The sequence below is a fragment of the Falco punctatus genome (assembly GCF_963210335.1).
Source record: "Falco punctatus genome assembly, chromosome: 7".
NCBI classification, from domain to species: domain Eukaryota; kingdom Metazoa; phylum Chordata; class Aves; order Falconiformes; family Falconidae; genus Falco; species Falco punctatus.
Genome location: NC_137587.1, coordinates 49011288 through 49038980, shown reverse-complemented (window position 1 = coordinate 49038980; position 27693 = coordinate 49011288). Strand labels below are relative to the sequence as shown.

General features: G+C 52.4%; 1 protein-coding gene and 1 long non-coding RNA gene across 3 annotated transcripts in view; one reads left to right on the top strand and one right to left on the bottom strand.

Moving 5' to 3' along the window:
* The window catches only part of LOC308067645, a 415830-nt gene that overhangs the window by 65983 nt on the left and 322154 nt on the right, over positions 1 to 27693 (bottom strand). The window lies entirely within an intron of this gene.
* The window catches only part of LRFN5 (leucine rich repeat and fibronectin type III domain containing 5), a 61063-nt gene continuing 51455 nt past the window's right edge, over positions 18086 to 27693 (top strand). For both annotated transcript variants that reach the window (XM_080396846.1, XM_080396845.1), the window contains exon 1: positions 18086 to 18220. The gene's annotated coding sequence lies outside the window, so the exon portion shown is untranslated. The remainder of the gene's footprint in view (positions 18221 to 27693) is intronic.

The following is a 27693-nucleotide window of genomic DNA, read 5'->3' as shown; positions in this document are numbered from 1 at the left end:
TTGCTGCAGAAAAAGTAGTAGTTAAAATTGTTATACACACACTTGGTGTCACAGCACAACCGGGCAAAGGGGAGCTGCAGGCAGGGGACAGCGAGTTCAGGCAGAGCAGGCATGCTGATGCCGAGCCTTGGTGCTGAGGCCTGGCAAACTCAGTGCAGAGCTTGTGGGCGGTGACTGGCGATGGCAGGGCCATGTGAGAGGGCTGCACACATACTCACAGATGCAGCTATCTTCGCCTTTTCCTGGCAGTCTGTCTGGAACTGACAAACAACAGTTTGCTTTGCTTTTGCAACTCATGGTCCACCCAGCTTTTGAGTTCCATCCTTTTGCTACCCTCATTTTGATGCTAATGAATCTGATGCTATCTGTTGTATTCCCAAATGTAGTTCTGAGCAGTGGCAATAAGCATTTTTTAGGGAAAAAAATAACATCTGATGTGCACTACGATGAAGGGAGAAAGCAAAAAGGAGAGAACAGCTTCATGGCTGGATTTCTTTTATTTGTTAGTACTGGGATTTGGAAAAGTGGAACTGGAAAAAACTTTCATTTAAATTTTATTTAGTGGCAGCCTTTTCCCCATCAAAGAACTGTAGAAATGTTAGTGGATTATTTAAATAAACCACAAAATGCCCACAAAATCTACTCTGCAGAGTTAATAGGAAATCTAGTTCCAAGCTGTTGCTTAAGAAAAATGTAAGGCCAGGTTGTTTTGAGTTTCGTTTGCTTCAGGAACATTGCCTTATTTGTTCCCACAGGATTCTCTCAGGCATGTTTCCATCCTTGCAGATGTTCCAGGATATGGCTGGAAAAAAGCATGAAATGACTCTGGGTATCCTCAGCATCTCAGTGTCCCACCCAGTCCTCCCAAATGGATGTACAATGCCAGACTGGGCGCTGCACTTGGTGAGCAGTAGTGGACTCTGGCTGAGAATGGATGCTAAAAGGTGCGGAAACCGACACATCCTTTTTGTTTGGGGTTAACTGGAAGGAAGGAAGGGAAAAAAACCAAAGTACTGTTTGCTTGCCATGGAAGTGTGATAAACGCAGTCATGATTCATGTCAAAAATAGAATGTAGTGTGATAAGTGTAATCGTTGCGCCCTGTGTAAATCTGGGACCTGTATCGCAGTTGTGAGGGGGCACGTGTGGTTCTCCTTTGAGACGATGTGATGGCTTCCCCTTCCCCTGAGGCAATCGCTGCTTGGCAAAGCCCGCCGGCCGAAGGAGATAAGGAAAGTGAACCATGCCAGAGAAGGCCCGCTGAAGGAGACAAAGACCTTGAGATTTGAAAAAGCGCGCCAAAGGAGAGCCAGTAGGAGGAGAAGGCGTACCCTAACGGCCCGGTGGGGAAAGAGGGGACGAACAGCCGGCGAGAGGAGATTGGTCGAGATCCGGGCATAAAAGACGCTGCTGTTAGGACTCAGGGGTGCCTGTGGTGGAACTAATTCAGTTCTCCGCGCACCCAGTGCTGGTTTTGCTTATTGTTTCTCAACCTAAATTGATTGATCCCAAAATAAAATTGTTTTAATTGTTATCGTTTATAACAGTAGTCTTCCCAAATGAGCACCTCTCCTCTGGTGTAAGGGCTCCCGCCTGTCTTGCTGGCCATCACTCTGAGTACTACTGCCTCATCACACCTTTTTTTAAGAGTCTTCACCACCACAGTTATAAGTCTGAACTGCTATTTCCCTACTAACGGAAACACGCTGCTCATTGAGTTTGACTTTACTATTGAAATACCAAGGACGTAGATGAAGCTAGCAACTGGCTAGCCCATGTATAGACTCATTTTTATGGTGCAGATGGGATTCTTCCAAGAGGAATGGAAGCTCTGGAGAGTTGTTACACAAGTCTTAAATTCATTATTAACAATGTAGAACTGCTAATTGTAGAATTGTAATGTAGAATTTGGTAATTGCTTACTATACAAACACTTTAACGATTTAAAGAATGCATCTAATTACTGGCTTTTGACAGAAAGCAGGCTTGAAGTAAGTCCAGGGCTGGTAAAGTGAGTGGCTCAGCATCCTCACAGAGTGTTTGCAGATGAAGTTACAAGCCAAGGCTAAGTGGTTCCACCAGCTGGTTGCCACTGTAAGGGGAAATCTTGCTCACCCACCTCTTCCTCATCCTTCTGCCACTTCTGGGTGTGCTGTATGTCTTCTGTAGCAAAGGGCTGAAGGAGATGACAGGAGGCATTTGTTGGTACCATTTTCTGGCCTTAGTGAGAGTTCAAAATCAAAATTAATCCAAGAATAGAATGTTTTTTACTAATTGCATGGAAACAATGTTGAAGAATATGGGGTAGCTGTATGTGAATTAACTACTGTGCTTGTTTTGGCTGGGACAGACTTGATTTTCTTCCCAGCAGCCCGCGTGGGGCTGGTGGGGTCTGTGCTGGGAACAGCGCTGAGCACACAGGGCTGTTCCAGTCGCTGCTGAGCGGGGCTTGCACAGAGCCAAGGGCTTTGCTGCGCCTCACCCCACCCCACCAGCGAGCGGGCTGGGGGGCACCAGGAACTGGCAGGGGACACGGCCGGGACAGCTGAGCCCAGCTGGCCCCAGGGACGGCCCCGACCATCCGGCGTCACGCTCAGCATGTAAAGCTGGGGAAGCAGAAGGAAGGGGGGGCGCTGGCAGGGATGGCGTTTGTCTGCCCAAGCCCCCGTCACCGTGATGGAGCCCGGCTGCCCTGGGGATGGCTGAGCACCTGCCTGCCCTGGGCAGCGGTGGGTGAACTGGGTTTGCTTTGCTGCTGTGCGCGGCTTCTGCTTTGCCTCTTAACGTGTCTTTGTCTCAGCCCGGGAGTTTTCTCACTTTGACCCTCTGGTTCTCTCCCCATCCCGCTGTGGGGGGAGTGAGAGAGCAGCTGGGTGGGCTGAGCAGCCCAGTGGGGTAAAACTAGGACAGCCAGACATGTCACAGCTGCTCACCCATGCATGCCCCGCTATGGGGCTGGTGGCTGGAGGTGCACCATGCCACAGCACAAGCTGATTACAGCTATTTACAGCACACTGATCTTGCCACTCCCTGAGACTCCTGGGCTTGCTCACAGCAGCAGGGACACAGCCTGCAGGTGCATCCCTGCACCCCTGCTGCCCCTGGGGCCCTATGGAAGGTGCTAGAGTCCTGGCCCTGAGCACAGCTCCCAGCCTGGATGGCACCTCCATCTGAGCTGGTGGCAGCCCATCCTACTGGCAGGAGCAGGCTCGGGGCATGCTGAGCCCTCAGCCCAGCCAAGGTCTGGGCTGGGAGCTGTCACTGCCTTGCCATGAGCGTACGGTTTCCAGAGATGCCCGCCTTGATGCACAGAAATGAAGCAGCAAAGCTGTATTTGGCCAGCAGGGTAGTTTTATCCATTTTTCATTAAACCTATGTTAAATAAGGAAATACTGCACAAATGAGACTTGGTATTTCATGTGTGAGCTCTTTTGCACATTTTGGTGCACTCATGTTTGGAGATAAAAAACAGAATTGATAAAACTCTCTTCTGGCTTTCTACTGGAAATGTACTTAGGTTTACTGAATTGCGATGATAAATTTGCTTTAAAAAACTAATCTAAAATCAAACAGAGTTAATAAAATCTCTAGAAATGCTTTTCCAGTCAGATGAGCAAGGTAAAAGATTATTTCTTCTTTTCTTATTCTTTTTTTTTTTTGAGAAAGAAAATTAATTCATTGTTGTTTCAGAGTCAGAGCTCTCCTTGAAACACAGCACTCTCAGATGTGACCAGCAATACAATCTCATCCCAGACTGAGCCAATGGTTCAACAAGCTTGTCTCAGAAATGAAGAGATATTTGGTGGTCATACATGGAGCAGATTTTTGGTTATACTGATTAAGAACAACTTATCCGTGAGTATCTGTAGTTTCCCAGAAGACAAAAAGCTTTTCTGGCAGCAGCTCCTTTTGCTATGTAGTTTTAAATTGGAGAGGGGAGTGATCAGAGAGAAAACTGAATGGAGACTGTAGTACCTATTTCTTTATTGTATATGAGATCTTTCCATTGGAATGGAGACAAACAACCCCACCTGAGTATCAAAAATACCTTTCTGAAACATAGCTGTGCACTGCTTTATGTAGCCTCCTCCACAAAAGGGAGAATTGGTGTGGAGTTGCCCGAAATGGATGCACAGTTTTAAAGAGAACATAAGGAGTGAGAAAACTTGCAGAGTCGGGGAAAAAGAAAGATTATCCAGCAAAGGGAACTACATCCTGGAGACAGTGAAAATCTTGGAGAAAGCAAAGACTTCCAGAAAAAAAAGTGAAAAGAAACCTTTGCAAAACATGCAGAATATCACACCAAAGGTTGATCAGCAACATAGAGGGGAGTGAGGTGGCCCTTCTGTGCTATGACTGGGATGAAGACTAAAGGAAATCTATGCAAGGCACAGAAACCGAGGGGCTAATTCACTTTATGGTTATAGTTTTGGTAAGGCCGTGGTGTTGAACACTGGTGCAGACAGGTGATGGGAAAGGAAATGAGTTTATGGAGACAGAGGCTGTTGAAATGGATAAGGATGAGAAGCAGCTCAGATCACTAAGTTTTCTATGCACAGAAACCAGGTCTTAATTCCAGGGTTGCAACAGACCAGGAACGATGATTTTAATAACTGTCAAATTGGGAATGGTATCATTGGGTGGGGAAAAATGCTGCACTTGTTCCTGTATTTTAAGAAAGGAAAAAAACAAAACAAAACAAAACACCCAGGAAATCTTTAGGTTAGCCCTCAGCAGCGTGCAAAGTTGCCACAGAAACTGAGAAGAAATAGCAGCTGAAAACAAGTGAAAGTGGGTAATTTAGGATTCAAACAAACTGGGTTTCAGAGAGGCAAATTGCAGCTGAGTTCGCCAGCCAGTAACATTTTGTTAATGACTGACTCCCTGGGCAGGATTATCATGGACCTTGTAACGGAAGGACCTAACATGCACAGGCTTCAGGACGGAAAATGTTGATTTAAACTTGGCGGGATGGAGACAAACGCGATACCTGCTGGGCAGGTGAGGAGCTGGCTGTGCTCTGGGTGGGGGCAGCCAGCCACCACAGTCACTCTGCAAGAGAAGCTGTCACAAAGAAATGAAGTGCTCAAGCAATGCCTGGAGAGGACAGCGGTGGGGAGGAACTCTCAATAGAGACAAAGGTCCTAACACAGAAAAATGGTCTCCGTTTACAATATGGAATAGTAGCATGAGTGCAAACTAGCCTTATTGTAAAAGCACCTCCCAGTCTTGGTACCTTTTTGCTCCCTAGCAACTTTGTCTGGTGGACTGGGAGCTAAACTCGGTGATTCTCTCTCCTCTGCCATGCTTGCCCAGCACCGAGCCATGGGGTGCTTGGTGGCATCTCTGCATTCCACTGCAGGGCAGGCAGGGACTTGTAATACTGACACAAAAAAAGCACCTGCAGATTTTATCGCTGAGTGATCAAACAGGTGAGCACCAGATGAGTCTCTTGGTGGGGATATATGGAAAAGTGCTACCACAGCCGAAAGTCAGCCTGCCTCAGATGCTCCAGTGTCATCTCTGCAGTATCTGGAAACCTGGGCGCAGTGGGCACCTGTGCATCTTTATTAAAAAGAGAAATTTAGGGGAAATCCAAGGATGCATCTTCTCAAAGCAGAAGAAACCAAAATGCTCCCCTGAAGCACCCACTGCTCTACTGCCGCCCTGCCAGTGGTCTGAAACGTTGGCAGACCTCTGCCTGCTCCCGCACCTTGACCACCGATCTGCCCCGAGCTGCATAAGGCTAGCAAGGTGTTAAGCTGAGCAGAGATTTTTGTGCTGAGTGTTTGCTTTTCAGCTGCCAGCAGCCCTGAGCTCCCTCCTACCCAGAAATCAGGTAAGCAGATTTTCAGGTCAGCGCCAAGCGACAGCTCCTGCGCAGGCTAATCAGGAGGACTGCTGAGAGCAGGCTGGAGCTGCTGCTGATGGGAAGATGCTTTTCATTAAGATATCTGCCATTGGCAATGCAGAATTCACACTGAGCTGCAGAAACATGTACAGATCTCTGCAAGTGGGGAGGCTGAGATGGGGAGACCCCCCCTATAGCAGGGCACTCTTTCAGTAATGGGAAAGGCATTTCTGATGGGTACTATCTCCAACGCAGAGCAGAGTGTTTCCAGAGCTGCTTTTTACTCGGTGCATAGGAAAAACCTGCTGTTCCATGCAGCTATCTGAAGTGCTTGGTCACTGCTGCATAAAGGACATATTAGGGAGATACAGTTCCTATTTCCTGTACAATTTCATGTTGCCGTACACACTGAATGCATACTCATATTGCATATTCATATTGCTTACTGACTTCATAAGGGCGCTGTATCTTTGCAATCTTGCTTTCTGAGTCTGTAAAATAACAGTGGTGGGGTTTGTTTCTTTTAAGGTCAGAGCATCTGATTAATGGATATTCACACACCTCCTTCTGGAGAGCAGAGCTGAGTGAGACATGCTTTGCTGGGCAGACAGGGAAACAGGCATGTGAGCAGAGGATGCTCAGGAGTGGGTGGCAGGTCTGGACCTCGCGGGGAGCCAGGCTGACACCAGTGCAGGCACCCAGCTGCAGGGCTGGGCGCTCACCATGCCCTGTGAGGTCTGTTCATCACAGTGAGGCCAAGCCTAGAAACCCCTGGTTTCACCCTGAGCTTGGGCAGCAGTCCCCAAGGAGCCTTTTCAAGGGGGATGCAGTGAGTGAGCCCTTGTCAGCCCTCCAGAGGGCTGGGGCCACCCTCCCAGCCGCAGATACCATGCCCTTTGGAGGGGCTGAAGCGCCCCAGGGTGGCATCAGGCTGTACAGAAGAAACACATTTCCCAGAGGAGACGGCAGTGCAACCCCAGCACGGTCTGGCAGTACCGACACCGGTAGAATGTAAAGGAATGAAGGCAGTGGGTTAATTAACATTGATAAAATGCAGCTGTAGGCTTGCTTCAGGGGCGGTGGGTTGATTGATATCAATGATGTGCAGCTGTGGCTCGTTCCCACTACGTAGTTAAATAGCACTGAGGCTTGGGGGGGAGGGGTAGCTGGACAGAGGAAGAGTGGTGTGGTCTGGCCTGGCCTCTGGAGGAAGGAGAAATAGCATGGACAGTAGAATGTGACTGATGGTAAAGCCTTGTTGCAGCCTGATAGCTTGTTTGTGTTGCAACAGGGGAAAACCATCTGATAATTAATTTCTTCTGATTTGCAGAGTTTCTCAACCTTTTCAGGTGATCAACCCCTTTTCTGCAGCCACATTTTCCCAAGTCTGTGTGGCATTATCAGCAACCACCTTCATTCTCCATCTTCCCTTAGGTGAATTTCAAGCACCAGCAGATGCGTGACCTTGCAGGGTAGGATGGCTCGTGAGTGGGAAGAGAGAGGTTTTTGGCTGGAGGTCACAGCACAGCTCCTAATATCCCCTGACCCCTTCCTGTTACCCTATGGCCATTCACAGCACACCAGCAAACATTACCCAGTGCCTGAGAAACATTTCTCTTTAGGGAATAGACATTAAAAAGAGAAAGAAAAAAATAATAAATCCATGCCTGGAAGCTACAGTAGGAAACTTAAAAGTAGAAGTAAGATGCACATTTTTAACAATGAGGATAGTAAGTCATTGGAGCAACTTACCCAAGGGGCCATTTGAGTTTTGTCTATTGAAGTTGTTTTTCTTTAACCCAGCTTGGGTTCATTTCCAGAAGAACTTCAAACAGCAGCAAAAAGCGTGAGCACATGGTGCTTGGCCTGCGCTCTGCAGCAGGTCAGACTAGGGGTGATACACCTGCCTCTTTTTCCTTAAGAAATGAAAATCCATGCTTGCCACCTTTGAAGGGGTCCTGGTATGCAGCACTTGAACCTGCTTCTGCTGTCTGAGTGTGGTACTGTGGTGCCCAAGGCCTCACAGGACTGAGCATCCTGTCCTTGAAAGGTCAACGCCAGCAGAAGCTGCAGAGAAGCTTGTGTTAGCAACAGGAGGAGTAAAAGGGTAATTAACAGTGACAGTTCTTGACCCAGGCATCCCTGATCTCCCTGACTCTTGTAAAGGGAGTTATTAGTCAAATACAGAGCCTATGTGTGAAACAATTATCACTAATTACCATCAAGCCACGGCATTCTGAGATTTTTAAACACAGCGTGGAAGTCTTATGTGATTAAAGAGACCATCAGGGATAGTTTTCTAAGGCAACTGTCTAAGTGTTTTCCATGCAGCATGTTCACGAAAATACAAGATGAATCAGGAGACTTTTAATGCCTTTTAATCTATACAGAATATTACAAATAAAGCAGGCTGGCAGACTGAGACCAAGAAAGTGCACAGCCACACAGCAGGTAGCCTGAACCCTCCCCTTGTGCTCCCTCAAAAAGAAAGAAATGATGGGAATACCTGGCACCTTGTGACTGCTCACAGGACTCCTGCTCAGATTTTGGCTAACACAGCTCATGCCAAGGCCTGATGTGAGCTGGGAGTAGCACCACTTGGGTCAAGGCCAGAGCACCAGGTAGGCAGGAGAGTGGCCAGAAAGAGCCGTGATGTAGCTGCTGTCCCCTGCAGCCAGCACCTTTGTGTATCAAGTGTCAGGCAGTTTCATCTAAATCTGCTAACTCCTGGAAACAGTATATACCAAGCCTCCAAGCTGGAAGGCATAAACCATCAGCTTACCCAAAATGCTTTTGTGTTTCCCAGTGTGACACAGGGGATGCCCGCACCGCGGTGGAGGAGGAAGGACAAGCACTCTCACCCTTGGCTAGGGAACTAGTTTGCTCACAGGTGCATGAGTTAAGATTTACATGTTACAAGTTATGAACGTCATGACTTGAGTGAATAAGTGAATTCATGTGAAAAGACTAGTTTGGGCAAAAGGGGGTTGAGCCCTTGTTTGTCATGTTTGTTTGTTGTATGTCTTAATGAGCTCATAAAATTAAGCTTAATTTACAGGGACTTTGTCCTGTAAATTTGAGAAATCCAAATGAATTGTGACACACGGTCTCCTTATGAGATGCCAGCTGTAATGAAGCATGTCTTCAGCCATGCAGGGCAAAAGTTAGGAAGGCCAACGCAGAGATGTACTCCATGGGGCGGCAGTGGCTGCGGCAGGGTAAGGACTGCCACTGGTTGCCTTCTGTCTCACGCTGTGGAGCTGTGCAGGACAGTGAGGAGGTACAGCTCTGATCTGCCCAGAGAGGTGCTGCAGCAATGCGGCATCTGCAAAAACGAAAGGAGGGTGGGCACCAGCCAGAAAGGAAGTGATTTTTAGCACCTCTAGATCTCCGGAAAGTGTTAAATCCATGCCTGACTCAGGATCTTGAACTCACTTTGTGTTACAAACATAAATGAGACCCAGGTAGCCAAAGTCAGCTATTGCAACTCACCTGCAGACAAGCCCATACAAAACCCACATGCCTGGGCAGCCGTGGGGAGACACACGTGGAGAGTCCTGCTCCGTGCATGGCCCCTCAGCACCGCTGCCAGATGGAACCCTGCTCTGGCTGCCCGAAGGCAGTGACAAGGAAGGAGGTGTCAGGGAGGGGGGATGTGGTGGGCAGTGAACGATCCTGAGTCCCAGCAGACGGAGCCAGAGACCCTGCCCTCCCCAAACCATGTCTCAGAGCTCCAGCTGGCAGCTCCCTTGCCTCAGTGGCACTGTCGTGGCAGGAGAAACTGCATGGGAGGGACAGAGGTGCTGCCCACGGACAAGATGGGTGTGCACAGAAAGATGGGTCTGAAAGGCCATTACAATGGGCTCGCTGCCTTGACCAGATGGAGGAGTAAATCCTTGAGTGGAAATACCGTGTCATGGTTAAGCCAAGTAATTCAATAGCGCTTGGAAACTGCTTAGTCTCTTCCTTATTAGATTTATCTCGCAGCTTTTCCTTCTTCCTCCATAGGGTTCTTTATTCAGACTTTGCTCAAATATTTTCCTTCAGAAGATTTAATATCTCAAAGTGCAAATATCCAAACCCTGTATCATTTTGTAATTTCATACTCCATGGTTCTTTCATATGCATATCACTCATTTGCTATCTCTTTGAAAAATGCAGCTTGAGTAATGAAAGTGAAAGAAAACCCATTCAGTGTTGATTTTAATTGAACAAGCTCAGAAGCTGTGGGGATCCATGCCAGACTCCAGCTCACTTTCTTTTGAAGAGTTATTACTCGACTTATTTTGCCTGTGTGTCTATGTATTTTTTTCCCAATTAGCAACTTCCTAAAAATATTAGTTACCTTATTATTTTTCCAGTTCTGCTAGTTTGGGATGCTTATGCCTCATAATCATTAAATCTGCTTTCTCTTCCTGTTCCAATGGAATATTGCGTTCCTTGTCTGGGGAGCAAAACAGCAGTCTGCATTCAGGAATAAAATTTTGTAGGACAATTGACTCATTTTTGGTATTGCTTTTTCGCTTTGATGTGGTTATGGCAGTGGTGAGTTTCTGTAGGCTTTAAACTGTGACTGTAAGGAGTGTAAATTAAAAACCATAAAGACTGTAAAAAAAATCTATTTTCTTTTTCCTATGTGCATAAATGAAATCTCTGGTAGTTCTTCATCCTCCATCCCAGTCAGTTGAACATGAGCCCTCAGCTTGTTGCCTGGATATAAGAGAGGAGATGGGAAGTGCAGAAGAAGGAAGACAGTGCAAATGGCTTGAATTATTGGATACTCTTCTCCATGCAAGATTTGGCTTAAGAACACTTGAGTCAGCAACTGGTTGAAGAGCAAACAGTTTTCCAGTCTATTATGGAAACAAGCTCTCCACATGGCTCTTACAGAGCAGCAAGCATGCTAAGGGAATTTGAGCAGGCTGGTGATGGTGATTTTGCTATTTTCTACTGAGAAATCACCTCAACAAAGTAGGAATAAATTGCATAAGAAAGAAATGTGAATAAGAAAGAACTTTAAAAGACCAAAACCCAAAACCCCAACACGAAGAGAGTGCAAGTGTTAAGGGAGTGCGCTATTAAAATATCAAGGGCACACCTAAATACTACCAGAAGAAGGGAGGAGGAGACAAGCAATGGAGTGCACCTTTATCTCGGCTGCTCCATTCTGTTAAATAGCCATGGTGCAGGATGCTGAGCCCTGGTGAAGCAGGACAAGGCAGCTGTGCTATCTGCCGTGTAAAGCCTATCCCACCTGCACGGCAGCCAACACTTCTGTTTGCTTAAATCATAGAATCATTTAGGTTGGAAAAGACCTATAAGATCGAGTTCTACCTCTAACCTAACACTACCACATCCATCACTAAACCATGTCCCTAGATGCAGCAGAAGCCTGCTCAATTGACAGTACATGGGCTTGAATGATTGCCAACTTGGATTGAAAGCATCTCCAGTGGTATTTTGCCATTTCTCCATCATCCTCCCTATCCTTCTGTGCCTGTGTTGGTTTGAGAGAATTGGCAGAACACTGATCAGAAGTCCTTATTCAGTGATGGGCAATCACTGCCCTTGAATCCAGCAGGGTTAACTTCTGAGGAAGAAATGGAGAGCTGTTTTTCCCCCAGACATGCTCATCAGACAGCAGCATTGCTCTGCAGCTCTGAGTGCTTTCCTGGGGCCGCTGGGCCATTTGGCTCCCTCCTACTGTAGTTAGCTGGGACAGGAAAGTAAAAAGCACTCCTGTGTCAAGGGCTTCATGGACTGAAGGCTGGGTGGGTCCCCTCAAAACCCCAAGTACCTGTATATCTGTTTACAGCTGGAAAAATGGGGTTGCCAGTGTGTTGGGAGCTCCCTCCTTTTCATTTAACCTCCATGGACCTGTGGCAGTTCCTGACTGCTTTGGTCCCTGCTTGCCTTGGGAACACTTGTCCCAAGCCCTGGAGATGACAATGAAACCTGGCAGAAGGAAACAGCTTTTCGCAGGTAACCATTTTTTTTTTTCTGGGGTAGGCTGTTTTTTAAAAATTATGACTGGGACTATTCTCTATTTTTGATTTACAGCCTTGCAATAAATCTCTTTCTTCCCATTTCTTGTGCAAGGTCTCCATCTGCTGTATTTCCTTCCATTCCTGTGTCTGTGCACAGCAGATTAAACAAGCTGTGCTTTGGTCGAGCTCAGTTCCCTGCCACGAAGCAGCCTCTTGGCCAGGGGGCTGGATGTGGCCAGACAGCCATGGGGTGAGCAATTGCGTGGAGCATAAAGTTCGCCGAAGGCAGATGTGGTGCTTTGGCCAGACACTGCCCTCATGCCCGGAGCTCGTGTGCCAGCTCAGTGGGTGGGCAAAGCCCTGCCCAGGAGGTTTGGGCTCTCAGATGGCACGACACGTTTTCTCAGTTGTGCCTCAAGGTCCTTCCCAGGCAAATTTGTGCTTATGTGATGCAAAGTTATTGCTAGATCACTACCAGACATACAGCATTGTGTCAGTCTTCCAGCTTATACCTACCGACTAAAAAGTATTGAAAGGTATAAGCCACTTTTTTGAAAGCCAGGTACCAACAGGAAGAAATCTTCATATAATCATGCAGGAGATTTAAAAAAAATCCAAAGTATATCAGTGCCTTATTTTATACCTCAGAAAACAAATCTGTTAAAATATCAAGCAAACAGACGGTGAAATTACTGCAATCATGAATTTAAATCTGAATTGAACTAGAGGTTTTTTTAATGGTTTAAAAAAAATAAAAAAGGATGCACTTCAACTATTAAGTATCTCTTCACTTGGTTTGGTTTCAATAGATGAACTGTGTCCATGTGAGGACAAACCTGGTGCCAGCCCCCTGCTCCCCGCAGTGATTTCAGGTACAAGCTCTGATTCGTTGGCAGCACCAGCCGGCTGGGACGGTGAGTTGATCTGTGCTGGCTCTTAACTGCTCACCAATGCACCCTGGATAGAAACGCCACACCAGTTCACCTTAAATCAAATTACAAGTAATGATGAGGAAGGGGCCTCTTCACAGGCCGTTTGCCTGGGCCAGGTTTACCCACTGCTAGCTCTATGCCTCCCGGCTGGCAAGGGCAGTAACGGGGTGCACTACAGCTCTGGAAAGTGCCGGCACTTGCTGTAGCCTCATGGTACAGCTGGGGAGGCTTCTCTGCTCCTGCCTGCTGCAGCTTGCTTACAAGGAGACATAACACCTAGGAACTAGTACGAACAGCCTCTGCCATTTTTTGTACAATGCAACAGCTCCCCCATCTTACAGATGAAATAATTTAAGATTGAAAAAAAATCCCCATGAAACGAGTACCAGGGTACCTCGACATGATTCACTGCTGCTTCTGGAGGGAGAGGCTGGTGCCACACTCGTGCCTGCAGCGTTTCCCATTTCCCAGGTGCTCTGGAGGAGGGGGATCCACTCCACACAGCACGGCACTTGACATTTCAGTGATTAAGGCATTGAATTTTCATCTTGTAAGGATGAGTAAACATTGCAGTTTCCAAATACTTTCTGATGAGCTACAACAGTCTATCTTAGAGTAATGTTTACTGCCTCTTGCCGTAGAGATTTAGCGTGGATGCTACAACTTGCCGGCTCCTGCCTGCCGCTCTCGCGGCGATGCTGCACTGCTGCCGCTCTCCGTTAGGGTGTACACGCAGCACGCGGTACTAACGCTCAGTGCTGCCTAATGAGAAAGGACCGCTTATGCAAATGTAAAGCCCTTTGCTTGGTGCGGAGTGATGTATGCCTAAATAGTCACTCCTTCAGACCTCTGCACAGCCGTCGCCACTTCAGAAAAGAGGCATTTCTCCCTTGTTGCCCCAATGACAGCGTACAGTCTTGCCTGCCCAGCAGTTCGGCAGTGATGCCGAGGATGCTACCCACCTCAGCGCAGCTGGAAGGACAGCTCTGGTTTATCAGGTGGGGCTGGGAGGGGGTCTGGTGAGGGACAAGCAGCCTCTGTGATCACCACATTGGGCGGATGCATGAGTTTGGAAGGTCTGGGGAGCCAGCTTGGTGAACATAGCACTCCATAATGAGCCAGCTGCAGTGAAGTGGCACTGTGCCCAGGCTTGAAGTCCCTCCTTCATGAGGTGATTAAAGGTTAGAAAGAGTGCATAAAAGCAGCTCTATGTATTATTTGTACAAAGCACTTTCCTCAAGAAGCTCACCTTATTTCAGCCAAAAAAAAAAAGAAATTATGAAATAATTTCTAAATGATGGCTAAGAGGGGGGAAAAGATATCAGGTTACGGAGTAACCTAGGAGCTCTAGCAGGTAAAAGGCATTAACACTGTGCTTGGAGGCTAGAATAAGACAAAACCCCCAGTAAGTGATTGTTAGGAAGGATAATACGTGAGGTGGTTGAACCCCAGAGGCGGTGAGGGGTCCCTGAGGCTGGGTGGGTCCTGACCAGAGCTATGTGGGAGCTCAGCTGAGCAATCCTGAGCATCCCCAGCCCTAGGGGCCATGTAGGACACCACCACCTATGGGGGTGCACTGCCAGGCACTCAGGGTACACTGCCTCGCACATGTGGCTCCCCCAGCACACAGACCTGCCCCTTCCTAGGGCACTGAGGTCCCTCCTGAAACAGCCCACACCTGGGTCTCGAAGGGAGCACTCAGGCACAGACACCCCCCCCAGTGTCACCCCATGCAGAGCCCGGAAGAACCCCAGAGAAAGACCACAGTGGAGGGGTGAACAAGAGGGAGGGGAATGGTTTCAGGACAAGACCTGCAACAGCACAACAGTTACATGTTGTCAGTTAGGTCTGGGTCCCAGATTCACTTTGATTTCCACGCTCAGACATGGAATCAAACGTGGCGTTTGACTGCTCCTGTTTGAAAGCTGCTGGGGTTTCACTCCACTTCTAACCAGCCACGGAGCTACACCTGGCAGTTGGAAGTGCCCAGTTACACCAGTACAGAGCCTCCAGGACAGGGGCAGCTGGGCAGAGCCAGAAGCATCACGCACTAAGCAGCTGAGCTGAAGGCAAGTCACCATATAGCCACTGGTCCTCCACATCCAGAGTCCATGTGTGCCACCAATGCTGTGTTCCAAGGAAGGCACACACGTGATCTCCTGCAGCTGCAGAGACTTTCCTTCTGCAAGCAGGTTGCAACTAAGAGCATCCCCACCAGGGCTGCCCTGTCTTTAGATGAAGACACAAGCACCTCCACTGTTGCTGCCATGGGACAGTGCCTGCGAGGCAGCCTGACGACATGGCCAAGGGAGTGGGAGGTGGCTGGAAGAGACATGTTGTAAGTACACAAGGTCAGAGCCATCACAGTAGACACATCCAGTGACATGACAGACTGGCTGTTCACCCATCAGGGAGTGAACCTCCCCAGAACATCCACAGCTCCCCACGCTCCCAGACACTCTGGGGAGGAGTAGTTTTTCCACTGGGTATGTTAACAAGGCAGTCCCACATCCAACAATTAATTCAGTCTGGCAAAGAAGCCGCATCAGCCCTTGTTCAGACCGCTGAGGCCAGAGTGTAGGACATTATTGTAGCTGTCTGCAAGGATATGGAGTTTCTGGACTGTGCTGTAACGGTACCAGTTCAGAGTGGTCCTGAACAAGTCCTCACGGTGGGTTTGTGCTGGCAGCAGCAAACCAATTACACCCTCCAGTATACCCAATGCTCTGAGTGCAAACTTCCACCAAGTTCCCACTAGGCTTTTTCATCTCCCTTCCACCAGAGAAGCCGCACCCAGACACTTCCTTCCTTTCCTGATGCCAGCTGCACAGCTGGTGTCACCGTCATGCCAGCCATCCTGCTCCCGGGGCAGCAGAGAACTGACAGAGCAGCAAATACTTGAATGTGAAGTCAAAGAAGATCGTCTAATATGGTAGACAACAGCCAAGATAACAGACATTTTACCACGGAGCATCTTCTTGTCTCTCTGCTCTCTCTAAAGGAGAGCACGCTGTGAAAACGAGTCAGGGCCAAGCGTGAGACTTTCTCCAGCTCCAAAGGACGACTGTGCTAGAAACGAGTGTTAGGGAAAGTAACCGCAGAGCCAATCCTTGCAAAATCAGCTTACTGACAGGAGTTTTCCCTGAAGGGAGTAAAAGATTTAGACTCATTCCCTCCCATGCGCACTTTAGCCTCTCTGCCTCCGTAACAACTCAAACCAGCTTCATGAAGTAGCAGCTGGGACTTGGAGGTAACTTAGGAGACCCAGCCTGGCTGCCAGGCCCTAGGCAGTTTCAGAGGCTGCTGGAAGGGCAGAGGACGGCTGCTGCTCTGGGAAGTGCTGCACTCCTCCCTAGAACAGGGTCACAGGTTGCTGCAGAGACCACAAAAACAAACTCCCTTTCCACTTCAGAGTTTGGAAGGAGAGCGATTTTCTTGGGTCACGCTGACAGACCTGAGCACTGGGAGCACTGCCGTGTTCCCTTTCCCCACCCGCAGTGACAACAGCCATTGCATCCCAAGGCACAAACATCTTTTGCACAGCATCAGCAGAGGAGCTGTGAGGACTGTTACTGCATCTTTCCTTTTCTGGGATGGGGCTCCCTGACAGCACGTCCCCCCAGCAAAATGCCAGTGTATCCCAGCAGGGTGGCTTCCATTGCCTCCGAGCGCGCAGAGCAGTCGATGGGTTCTGCCCTGCATCCTGCAGCAGCGACTGCCCTGCGTGCCAGTCTGGCTACAGGCAGCATCCTGGGCACTTTGGCTGGAGAGGCCAAGCAGACCTAGGCAGCCCCAGCAGAGCTGGCCATTCCACCAGGAGGGAGTCCAAGGAGACAGGGCCTGCTGCCAGCGGGCACAGGGCATGTGCCAGCGCCTGCCTCCAGATCCAGGATCAACGGCGGCCAACGGGGTCCCTTAGCTCCTCTTCACGGCAGTGCTCCTCTCGCTGCTCTGCTCCAGGTCCTGCACCACCACCGACATCTTCTCGCAAAAGAGCATTAGTCGTCAGTGTTTTGTAGTGAAATGTACTCTCCTCCCTACCAGGGAATCCCGGAGGCAGAAAACGATCGCTGAATCCCTAAAAGCTCTCAAATTTATTGACCCCAAAGACAACCCAGCCTCTCCCTCTCCTGCCAGGATCATCCCCTCCTACACGTCAGGTGTTACTGCCCGCATCCTGGCACCGGGCGCTGGTCGGGCGGCTAGGGCGGGCAGGGCGCGGGCAGGGTGCGCAGCAGCAGAGTCACCATGCAGGTCAGAGCCGAGCCCCCGCGCCGTCCCTTACCCTCGTGTCCGCGCTCCTGCCTCCGCGGGCCGGCTCCGCCGGTGCAGCTGCCGATACACGCGCGGGTCGAGCGAGCCCCGGGCGCGGGCCTGCCCCACGGCGCTGCCGTGCCCGTGCCCGGTCCCCGCCCGCTGCCCGCCCGGCGGAGCGGAGCCCCGTGCCCGGCGCAGCAGAGGGCGGCCCGGCGGCACGTCTGCGTGGCGGCCGGGCGGCTGCGGCTCAGCCGTGCGTGCGGCGGGGCGGGGAGGCGCCCGGCTCCTCCAGCCCGCCCCGGCGCGGCGCGGCTGCGGGGGAGGCGGCGGCTGCCTCCATGCTGCAGCGAGCGGTGCGGCTGCCCGGGGCTGGGGCCGGGCGGTAGCCGGCGGCGCGGAGGATGGGCGCAGCAGCAGCAGCAGCAGCGGCGGCCGCGCAGGGGCGAGCCGCGGGCACCGAGCACCCCGCCCTGCCCCGCCGCAGCGCCCGGCACCGCGGCTGCTCCGCCTGAGCGCGCCCGGCGCGGAGCGGCGCGGAGCCGCATGGCCCTGCCGCCGGCCGCCCCTGCGCGCTGCGCGGCCGCTCCGCTGTAGCTGCACACCCCCCCGCGCCCCCTCCTCCCCACACCCCCACACACCCCCCGTCCCATCCCGGGGGGGCGCCGGCCCGGCGGCGGGGCTGACCGCGGCCGCGCTCCTCGCCCCGTCCGCCCGTCCGTCCAAGCGGCAGCGCCCCGGTGCGCAGGATTCCGCAGCGGGGCGCGGAGCGGGAGCGCTTGTCGAGGATTAACCTGGCGCAGGTACACGGCAAGGTCACCGGCCGGCGGGCGCGGAGCGGGGCTGCCCGCGGCGGGGCGATGCGAGCGGGCTCGGCGGGCTGCGCCGCTGCGTGCCCCGCGCCGTCCCCCCGCCTCCCGCCGCCGCCGGTGCGTGTGTGCATGTGCTGCCCGCCGCCCGCCGGAGCCGCGCCGCCGCGCCGCATGGGGCCGTCCGCGCGGGCTGCCCTGCCCGCCCCGGCCGCGGGCCGCCGCCGCCGCCGCGAAGCCGCTCTAGGATGCGGCTGGTGAGCGCCGGCACAGGGCGGAGAGGCGGCCAGCCTGCCTGCCGCCAGCCCGCGGAGCCCGCCGGAGCCCGGCCGCGGCCGCACCTGCAGGGGAAGCGCTCCGGACGCCGTCCTTCCCCGGGAGGCGCCAGGTAATCGCGGGGGGCTGCCGTGCCCGGCTCCATCTGCATTGCAGCCCGCGCTGCTTATTCGCGGGGGACGGGGCGCGGGGGCGCGGAGGACGGGGCGCGGGGGCGGGGGGGCGGCGGCGGGGTCCGGAGCCGGCCCGGGCAGAGCCAGCCCCGCGACGCGGCGGGACATGGCCGGCGGCGGGCGGCGGCGGTGGGACGCCCCTCCCGGGAGGGCGGCGGCCGCGGGTGCGCTGGTGGCGGTGGAGCGCGGAGGCAGCGCGGCGGGGCCGCTGCCCGCGGCCGGGCCGGGCCGCGCTGCCGCCGCTCCCGCCGCTGCCGCCGCTGCCCGCGGGACGGCGCCGGCGGCCGGCCGCGGCTGGGGGTGCTGCAGGGCCGCGTGTGCCGCGGCGGCCGCCGCCCCCTCCGCGCCGCGGCGCGCTGCTGCCGCCGCCCGGGGAGCGCCAGCAGGGCCGGGCCGGGGCGGGAGCGCGGTGGGACCGGCTGCGGCTGCGGAGCTTCCGCGGGAGCGGCAGGCGCTGGCCGGGGCCTGGGCCGGGCGCTGGAGCGCGGAACCAGCCCGGGGCGCCTCGGCGGGCGCTTGGCTCTTCTGGCTGCGGCGGGGCGCGGAGCTGCCCCGGAGGGAGCGGGAGACCTGCGTCTCGCCGTCTTCCTCCCCGCACCGGCCGCTGCCCGGCTGGCGGCCGCCCCGTCCTGCAGCCCCCGGCCGGGCGCGCAGCTCTGGGCTCGCTGCTCCGTCCGGGAGGGCTGCGCTTGGCCCCGGCACCCCGGGATGCGCGCCGCGCCCCCCTCCCCTCCCCGCCGTCCTCTGTGCAGTGAATGCTCCTCATCTGCGGGAAAGCAAATGTAGGACAAGCGAAACCTTTTCTTCCCGCTGGAAGGTTCCCGTTAGGGGAGATGGCAGAGCAGTTGTAGAGGAGCCAGCCGAAGCCTCGCAGCCATGTTGATGTCGGGAGCACGCAGACCTGGCTCTTGGAGCAGCCCCAGCCGGGGAGAGGCCCTTGGAGGGGCAGCGTGCCCAGCCACAGGCAGAGTTAGGGGGGCGTCGCGCCCGGGGAGGCACTGGCACGGCTGGGCTTGAAGCACTTAGGGAAGCCCCTTCCAGTGCTGCTGCTTGCCAGCACAGGGTCTGCAGCCCGACGGGGTCTGCTGTGGAGCTAACACGAGCACTGCGCTCCCTCATTTTATCCGTGGCACTGGGCCGTGGTGTTTCCTCTCCTGCACCTTTGCCTTTTCACCCGGTCTGTTGTGTCTCTGGGTCAGGGACTGTCTCCCATTGCGTTGCCTAGAGCAGGATGGCTTACTCAGTTGTGGGTATGCACATAACCTCACCAGTCCCCCAGAGAGCTGGGTGCCCAGCCCTTCACAGCCTCCAGCTGACCATCCCAGAGCCAGGCAGGCCAGGAGTCCCTACACCGTGATCACTGTGCTTGTCTTGGTAGTGATCTTCACACCCATGCTTACATTTCACATGTTCCCAAAGCAACGTGATGTGGGTTCATTCCTTCTGAGCATCCTCGGGTGTGTGGTGGCGTGTCCAGGCCTGTTCAAGTCAGCACAGCCTGGCAACAAGCTAGTGAGATACAAGATGCATCCATCCCAGGTCCTTAGAGCCTTTTTGCTTACCACTGCGCGTCTGCAGGTGGCTGCTGGTGTGGAGTGGCCCTGCCTGGCTCTGGCAGCGCAGATCCTGGCCGTAGATGTGCCCAGGAGAGTGATGTGGTGATGCCCAAATGGACCGCGCATCCTGGGACTGGCTCTGCTGCAGTGCAGCGGGGCTGTGTCCTGGCACACCGGGGCTGCCCTGGACCTGGTCGTTCGGGGCTGTGCACACCCTGTACTGCCACTGGGACTCCAGCTGAGCTCCCCAGTGCCTTGGAGACATTCCCCAGATGCTGTGAGTTGCGTGCATGCGGGCCTCACCTCAGGGCCAGCCCTTGGGTGCCGTGTCGCTGCTGTGGGCTGTCCTGGCAGGTGGAGGTGTGCCATGGGCACTGGGGCGAGGCCTGGCGGTTGTGCTGCTGCCTGGGGAGTTTGGTTCTTCACACAAAGAGCCATACTGTAGCCCGGGTGTTCTTGGTGCCCAAACACCTTCCCCATCTATGTTTCTAAATATATACTGTACTCAAGGGATTACGCGTTTGTTTAAATGCATAATAAATGCATTTAAATGTGTAAGACTGTATCAAAATGCATACCAGAGCTTGCCAGTTAGGCCTCGAGTCACAAGCCTCGCTAAGAAGCTTCTCCTGATATATTAGCTTGACTTTCTGCTTTCAGAAAGAGTAATTACTGGTTTTATCATGGCAGTGCAGTCCATGGAAGTAAAAATTAGATATTTCAGGTGCCTAGTACAAGTTCAAAGCTGAACTAGGTCATCTGCTTACCCAAACACAGGCAGCTGCAGGAGTGGACTCCACATTGTCCCATTGCAGTGGGAATTGCTGGGCTGAGCGCGCCGGTCCTGCTCGGGAGCAGGGGAAGGGCTGGGCTGTGAGATGCAGTTCTGCTGGGGGTGGGGTGGGGTGTCCTGGGGGCTTGGGTTGCATTTTTCATACAGCTTTTGTTTTCTGGAGAGGCTCCTGTTTTCCACCAAAGGTATGAACGGTGCCAGGCTGCAGTTGTAATACAGGGGCAGGGTAAGGGGTGGCTGCCCAACCTGGGAACTGGGCTGGCTGGGTGTGCGGGAAAGAAGAGGGGGAACCCAAGAAGAGACGTGGCAGAGCAGTGTGGCAAGAAGGAGCCAGGTCTTCTCCAAACAGACAACCTCCAGTGGGCTGCTGCTGCCACGATGGCTGAGTGTGTGGTTTCTTCCCCAGAGTTGAGGAGACACAAAGGCAGGTGTGCCAGGAGGGACAGGCTTGACCAGCAAGGGTGCCTGCAAGCTGAAAGCACTGTGGAAAGATGGAGTGCCCCGAGGTGCCTGGAATGCTTGTCTGTCTGCTGGGGCACGTGGAGGTATTTCAGACACTGGAGAGCTAATGGCTTTCCATTGCTGATCAATATTGCCTATGCTTTCAGATGTGGTAACAGGTTCAGTTTTATAGAGCAATCTTTTGAATATTCTCTGAGCAAGCAACCGGTCCAGAAAATCGTTCTAATAGCTTTGCTATTAACGGGCCTGCAGAACTTGAGCCAAATAGAAAAGGCTTGTCTAAGTGCTGCTGAAGCATTTTGGGCCGGGCATAGTCCATGCATTAGGGAAGATTTGTACTCCTTTGACCAGACATCACTGAGTGTTGTCTATTTATACACATCTAAATATATCCTCTGCAGTTTTCAGACTTCTCTAGCTAGTAGTAAAATTACTTTTTGAGATCGTGCTATTAAAATGTACTTACTGACACTGTTTTATGAGTTTTGTGCTAAGGGAGGTGTGTGTGTGGTGTGTGTGTTTTAAACAAAAGCTATTTTCAAGGCAGTTATCTAAAATGCTTTGGAAATAAAAGCATGTTGTCCATGTAGATGGAAATAAAAGCATGTTGTCCATGTAGATGGATAGCAGAAAGAAATGTGGTCAAACAGAAGCAATACTGGAGACATGCTCAAGCCTGGAAGCCGAAACCAGACCAGTATAAGGTTTTGTTGCTTCAGAGTGAGCCATTCTTTCTAGAACTATATATCAAATAATCGTGTTCTTTGCAACAAAACAAAGATTTGCTTCTAATTAGTCAGATATACCTTCTGGTACCTGAAGTTGGAGACGTCATTTTGAAAACAAAATGACAGACACTGAAGAGTAACTTCTCATTTGCTCGGGGTGCGTGGCGGGTCGGGGAGCCAGCAGGTGCCCTGGGTGTCAGTGCTGCTGCAGGGCAGCCCCATCCTGTGGGAGCTCTGCGGTGGGACCCATGCTGCGATGGAAATGGGAGGTGTTCATAGAGAAGGGAGCAGGATTCTCCTTCAGGGATAAACTCAACAGTCCATTGCTGTAGAGCTGCGGGTCTTGGTGCTGGGCAGCCTACTGCATGCTGCATCCCTGCACAGTGGCACGGTGCGGAACGGCTCGCGGAGGAGCTGACCTGAGCAGTGGTCTCACTGCGTGCTGGGGCAGAGGGGTGCTGCTGGCCGTCCAGGTCATGCTTTGGAAGTGATGTTACAGACCCAGGGGTGAAATATGGTGCCCTAATTCCAGGTTGTCATAAGTATTCCCTCATGTCCTTGCTGCAGAGGGGCAAGTCTGTGTCCGTGTTTGCCTTTCTCTGGAGCTAGGGAAGGTCTTGTGGGGCTTCTGAGGAGGGATGGAGACCTCTGATATATTCCCGGATAACAAACAGGATTGCTTGATTGTGGTGATTATAGTAATGGCTGTCTGACTAGCCTGTGGCCCATCATGAAGCAGTAATGACAATCATTTCATATTCTGTGGCAGCTCTCACTCACTGTTCTTGGAGAACTAAGGGAGGCTACAGAGGAAGGGAGAGGGATTGGTATTCATGGCAGAGGAGACCTGGTGAGGAGGGGGTGGAGGCAGGGCTCTCAGAGGAGGTCCTGGCCCAGATCCTTCAGCCTGGTCGCTGCATGCCCTGGGCAGCCCAAGGACAGGTGCTGTGGCCCCCACTACTTCTGGCCCCTTGGTCCAGGCTCCACTAGCCAGAGGTATGGAGCGTGGTGAAACTGTGGTGCCAGGAGCCATGCCCTGCCACAGAGCAGCAGGCACAGATTTATGTGGCAGCTGCTTTAACTGCCCAGTTGTCCTGTTCAATGGGTGTAAGGAAGTCTGTGGTGTCCGAAGGCCTCCTGTGTGCCCCCATCCTGGCTGCCCTGCTGTGCCCTGCTTCGGGGCGGCTCGCTGGGCACACCGTGCCTGTGGCATAAGCTGGGCAGCAGCTCTCGTATTCCCATGGAATAAATAGCTCTGCAAATAATATTTGCCCTGAGCAGGCGGAATAATGCAAAAGGTGATTTGTCAAATGGCTAATTCAAGCGATAGTGGGAACTTCGGTGAATGCCTCTCTAATTGCGTAGCATGTGGCGAGCCATGACTTGGGAATGTTTGAAGCTGCTTCCCAATGCTGCAAACCCCGTGTCCAATGCCTTGCTTTTGAGGTTGTTCTTCTAGATGAAGTTTCTCACTAGGAAGTGTCTCTTAGCAAAACATTTTCATGAGAACACATGATTAGCTAGCTTTACTTTAAAGTGTGTTATCTTTTTTTTTCCCATGGAAGTTTTTGTTTAGGCTTCTCTGTCAAGATCTTGTTGGACTTCTTTTGGATTGGAGACAGATAAAACTCTTCAGCTTTCATTGCCTCAGCATTGTTACATTGCCAGATATCTGATATTCTCTGGGTATATATTTCTAATTCTATGTACTGCCTAGTCTCTGTACTTGGCCAAGGGGGACAGAGAAGCAGGAGGACTGAGCCTTGCACAGAAGCCCACAGCAGTGAGCTGTGGCAGCTCTGTGCCCGCTATAGGAAAAAGACAGACTACCAGCTGCAATACAGCAGATGTACAAGAAAAACATGTACAAGGAAGAAAAAGCACGGTAGAAGAAGTCACACGGAGAGGAAGCCCCAGATTCTGTTTTCAGTAGGCTGTGATAGTGCTGCTGGCCCCAGGATTTGGGACAGGATTTCTTTAACAACACTTGAGAAGTAATGCAGGGATGTTCTGCTGCACGTGGGTGAGGTGTGGGTTAAACTTCTCTGGGCTTTAACCAGAGTGAAGTGTTTACCTGTTATGTGGAGTCTCTGCCCCAGCAAAGAAAGGCACATACAGTCAGTCAGCAGCACTGCCGGTGCTCTGGTAGCTGCATTGTTTTTGTTTTCACCAACGCACTTTTAAAATACTTTATGTAAAGACTCCCTGATATGGCTCTGTGGGAACAGGTCTGAGTAAGGCAAGCAGGATTTGTCGCCTTGTCAGCTGTGACTCAGTGGTTCTGCCGGTACGTGGTGTTTCACAGGAGAGCCTTCTATTTGGGACTGTGATTCAGCTCTGCCGTGCTGTACGAAGCTGTTTTTGCTGTGCTGTGGGCAGATTTGCTGTGCTCAGGGCTCCTCCTGACACGTCAGCATTGCATCTCATCTCATCTCCACTGGAGCCTGGCTGCAGCGATGCTGCTCTCGTGAGTCGGGGCCAGGCTCTGAACTGCAGCTCCAGAGCAGTGACTGCCGCTCTCCTGCCAGCCAAGCCTTGGCTGTGGCTTCTGTTGGAGACAGCCTGCTGTTCTGCAGGCAAACTGGAAGGGATCTGCAGACTCATGGCACGCCGCTCAGGAGAGCGGTGGGGCACTGGATGCCATGACCAAACCCAGGCAAGCCGACACAGAAAATTGAGCGTCTTCTCCCACTATGGTGTAAAGAAGCAAGACGAGAACAGTGCAAGCCCTGGTTCAGGCTCCAGCGGCGCTTGCCAGCGTGCGGCAGCAGAGTGTCCTGGCAGGCACTGGGCAGGGGTCCTCTGGCACTGCCTGCAGTGGGGCTGGGGATGTGCTGCAGGTAGATCCAGCTGATGACTTTTCCGGGTGGTGTCGTGTGGGTCCAGCAGCACTCGGGCCCCATAGGTTCTGGCTTTGGATCCTGAAGAGGTTTTCTTGTACATCCCAGCTCCGTGCTGCACCTCCAGGACTTCCCTGCATTGGAGCTGTGTGTGCATGCCCTGCTGCTGGGGGAAACAATGGGAAGGGAGCTGGCACACAGGCTGGGAAGAGCTGTGATGTGCTGTGCTGGGGACCAGGGCTGTGGGGTGTACGTGGAGGGGAGTGGCTCTCTGGATGATGTGTTGCTGCAGAGGCCCTGCCGGGCAGTTGCAAGCAGAGCACCTGAGCAAGGACTCCTTGAGCTGCTCATCACTTGGTGCCCTGGCCTTAGCAGCAATGGGCTAGGCTGCTCCAAACAGATGTGTCCTTGTCCCCAAGCATGTGGCAAGGATTGCCCTTAGTGACCAGTTTTGAGGGTGCAGTCTGCTTTCCAGTACTCTTTGTTTCCTTGCACAAGGCCCCCCTCTTACTGCAGTTGGGCACCACAGATGCACCACTCACGCCTCCTCTCTCTGCACCCCCATGTCACCAAGCAGCGGGGAGCCCTCCCATCAGGGTCTAGTGCATGTTGGAAATACCCATGGGGATGTGGTTAGTGCCCTACGGCATCTCTCTGATTGTCAGAGATGTGGAGGTTTGCTCCTGTTCCAGGCAGAAATGAGATATTTCAGCTCATGGTTTGGCAGACAGAAGTACGTGTGTAGCTGTGTACGTGTGGTGGTGGTGAATGCTCTGCTCCCACACTGAGCGACTCGGTGTAATGGCTGTTCAGCCCCGCCATTGCCCTCGCCGCTGTTCTTGCCATTAAAGTTGCGGAGCAATGCTTTTGTCTTATCCTGGCAGTATAAACCAGTCTTTTGGTTTTTTTAATAGTTTCTTCAGAAAACTTCAGCGCCTCAGAGTGTAATTCTGGTACCTCCAGCACCATTAGAGTGGAGCACTTCCACTGGAGCCATTTCAAAGCTCCGTGGGTGCAGGAGCTGAGTGTAGCTTTTTGTTTTGCTGCATCCATTGTGAGTGCCCAGTGCATGGGTGGCGTAGACCTTCTGCCAGACCAGCACTTAACATACTTATGTAGGCTTAATTCTTTATGTGAGTAATCCTTCTGCAGTCAGTAGGACTGGCCATGCACCTCAGGGTGTTCCTGGCTCTGGGCCCTCGCTGTTACCCTTGTGTGTAGGGTGACACTTAACGTCTATCATGGGGCAGCACCATGTGCGCAGGACGTGTTCGCCTGCATGGCCATGTCCCTGCTGCGGGACGGTGCTGCCCGGGGTGGCGGGCACAGGGTGTTCTCTGAAACTGCTTGGCATGAAGAAGCTCCTGTAAATAGTAGAGGAGTTGTACATGTAAAACGCTGGCTTTAAAAAAATTAATAGAAAGCCATAAAAAGTCACAGTGCCTAGCAGTTCTCTGTGTGGGGTGGGAGGTTTACAGTAAAGTACATCTTTGCAGAGTCTACCACCAGCTCAGGAGGAGGTTTGTGTTTCTTTGGTGGTCTTCAGAAAGCGTTGGCAATTAGCACTGAGTCTTGAGGAGTCATAATGTGGTCCCCAGCCTGACAAGATGTTATTCAGCCAATCCAGGTGGTGCAGTGCCCTGGCGCGGACCCTGAGCAGTGGCTTGCTGGTGCCTGCCCTGCTGCCTGCTCATCCTGGGTGCTGCTTGTGGGGTCACCCATCAGGCTCTGCCCAGAACTGGGGTGGTGCTTGCCCCTCTGCCATGCTCTTGGGGGTGTGAAGAGGGGTCTGGCGGTGCTGCTCCCTGGGCGAACCCTGGGGCATGGGTGTTGGAGGGGGAGCAGCCCAGAGCCCTGAGAGCAGAGCTGGCTGCCCCCCACCTCCCGTTTTCCCCCGTCCCAGAGCACCTCCAGGCCCGGCTGCGGGATGTCAGGCTGCCTGGCACTGAGCTCCCTTCCAGGGTTCACGCCCTGCCTTGCTGCGAGCACAGGGTCTTGGGACAATCCCTCTGATCCACAGCAAAGTGCTGGGCACCAGGGAACCTGCCGGGGACCAGGGACCCCCTGGCTGATGCTGTGCCTGCCCTGTGGGCACGGGGACGGTGGCAGGTGGTATGATGCGGTGTTTGTCTCTCCCTGCCATCCCGCATAGAGGCTCTGTTTGCTCGCCTGTAAGTAAGCAAGCAGAGCACATTCCCATCTTGCTGCTTGTGTTCCAGCAGCCTGACCTATAGACGTTTTGATGGGGTGGTTGAAATGGGAGGTTACTTCCCCCAGGGCTCACATTTCTGTTGTATTCATTATTGCCCATTACTGCCCTGGGTCAAACACTCTGTTTCTAACTCGGTTTATTTAAGAAGCATTCTGCAAACAAACACTTTCTGTGGACTGAAGTAATCCCTGTGTCCTTCCCTGTTTGTAGAAGGAAAACACAGTAAATACACTGGAAAAAGACACAGTAGGTCAGGATGGATAGTTACGGCTGCCTGCTAGGTTCAAATGAAGATTGTATTAATTTCTAAGGGAACAAATCAGGAAAATATTTTTTTAAATGAGCTTTACTAGTGTATCATTGTGCAGTATATACAAATGAGTAAAAGATAAACTGCTTAGGTAAATGCCCTTTGATTGCTTCTATTGCTCAGCCACGTGATCCGCAGTAGCTCTGTTCGAGCATCGCAGCCCCTTGCTGCTCACATACGGGCTGTATTATTGTCTTCAGTGGTTTCACTGAAGGGTACAAAGTGCTGAACTGAATAAGCTTAATTTCTTCTAAGAAGCTTTAAAGAAGCCTATGTACAAGACCATGTGACTGTATTTAAACTGCATCTGGAATGTCAAAATAATAACAATAAATAAATAACAATAATGAGGAGCAAAATCGTGGCCAGCAGGATGCAAGAGTCAGAGTGCTGTGGAGAGGCTTCCTTCTCATTGCCAGCTGCAATTCAGGCCGTACATGAAATCAGATACCCAAATGGTTCCCTGATGGTCAGTAATGCTTCCTTGATTTATATTGAGAATGTGAAGAGA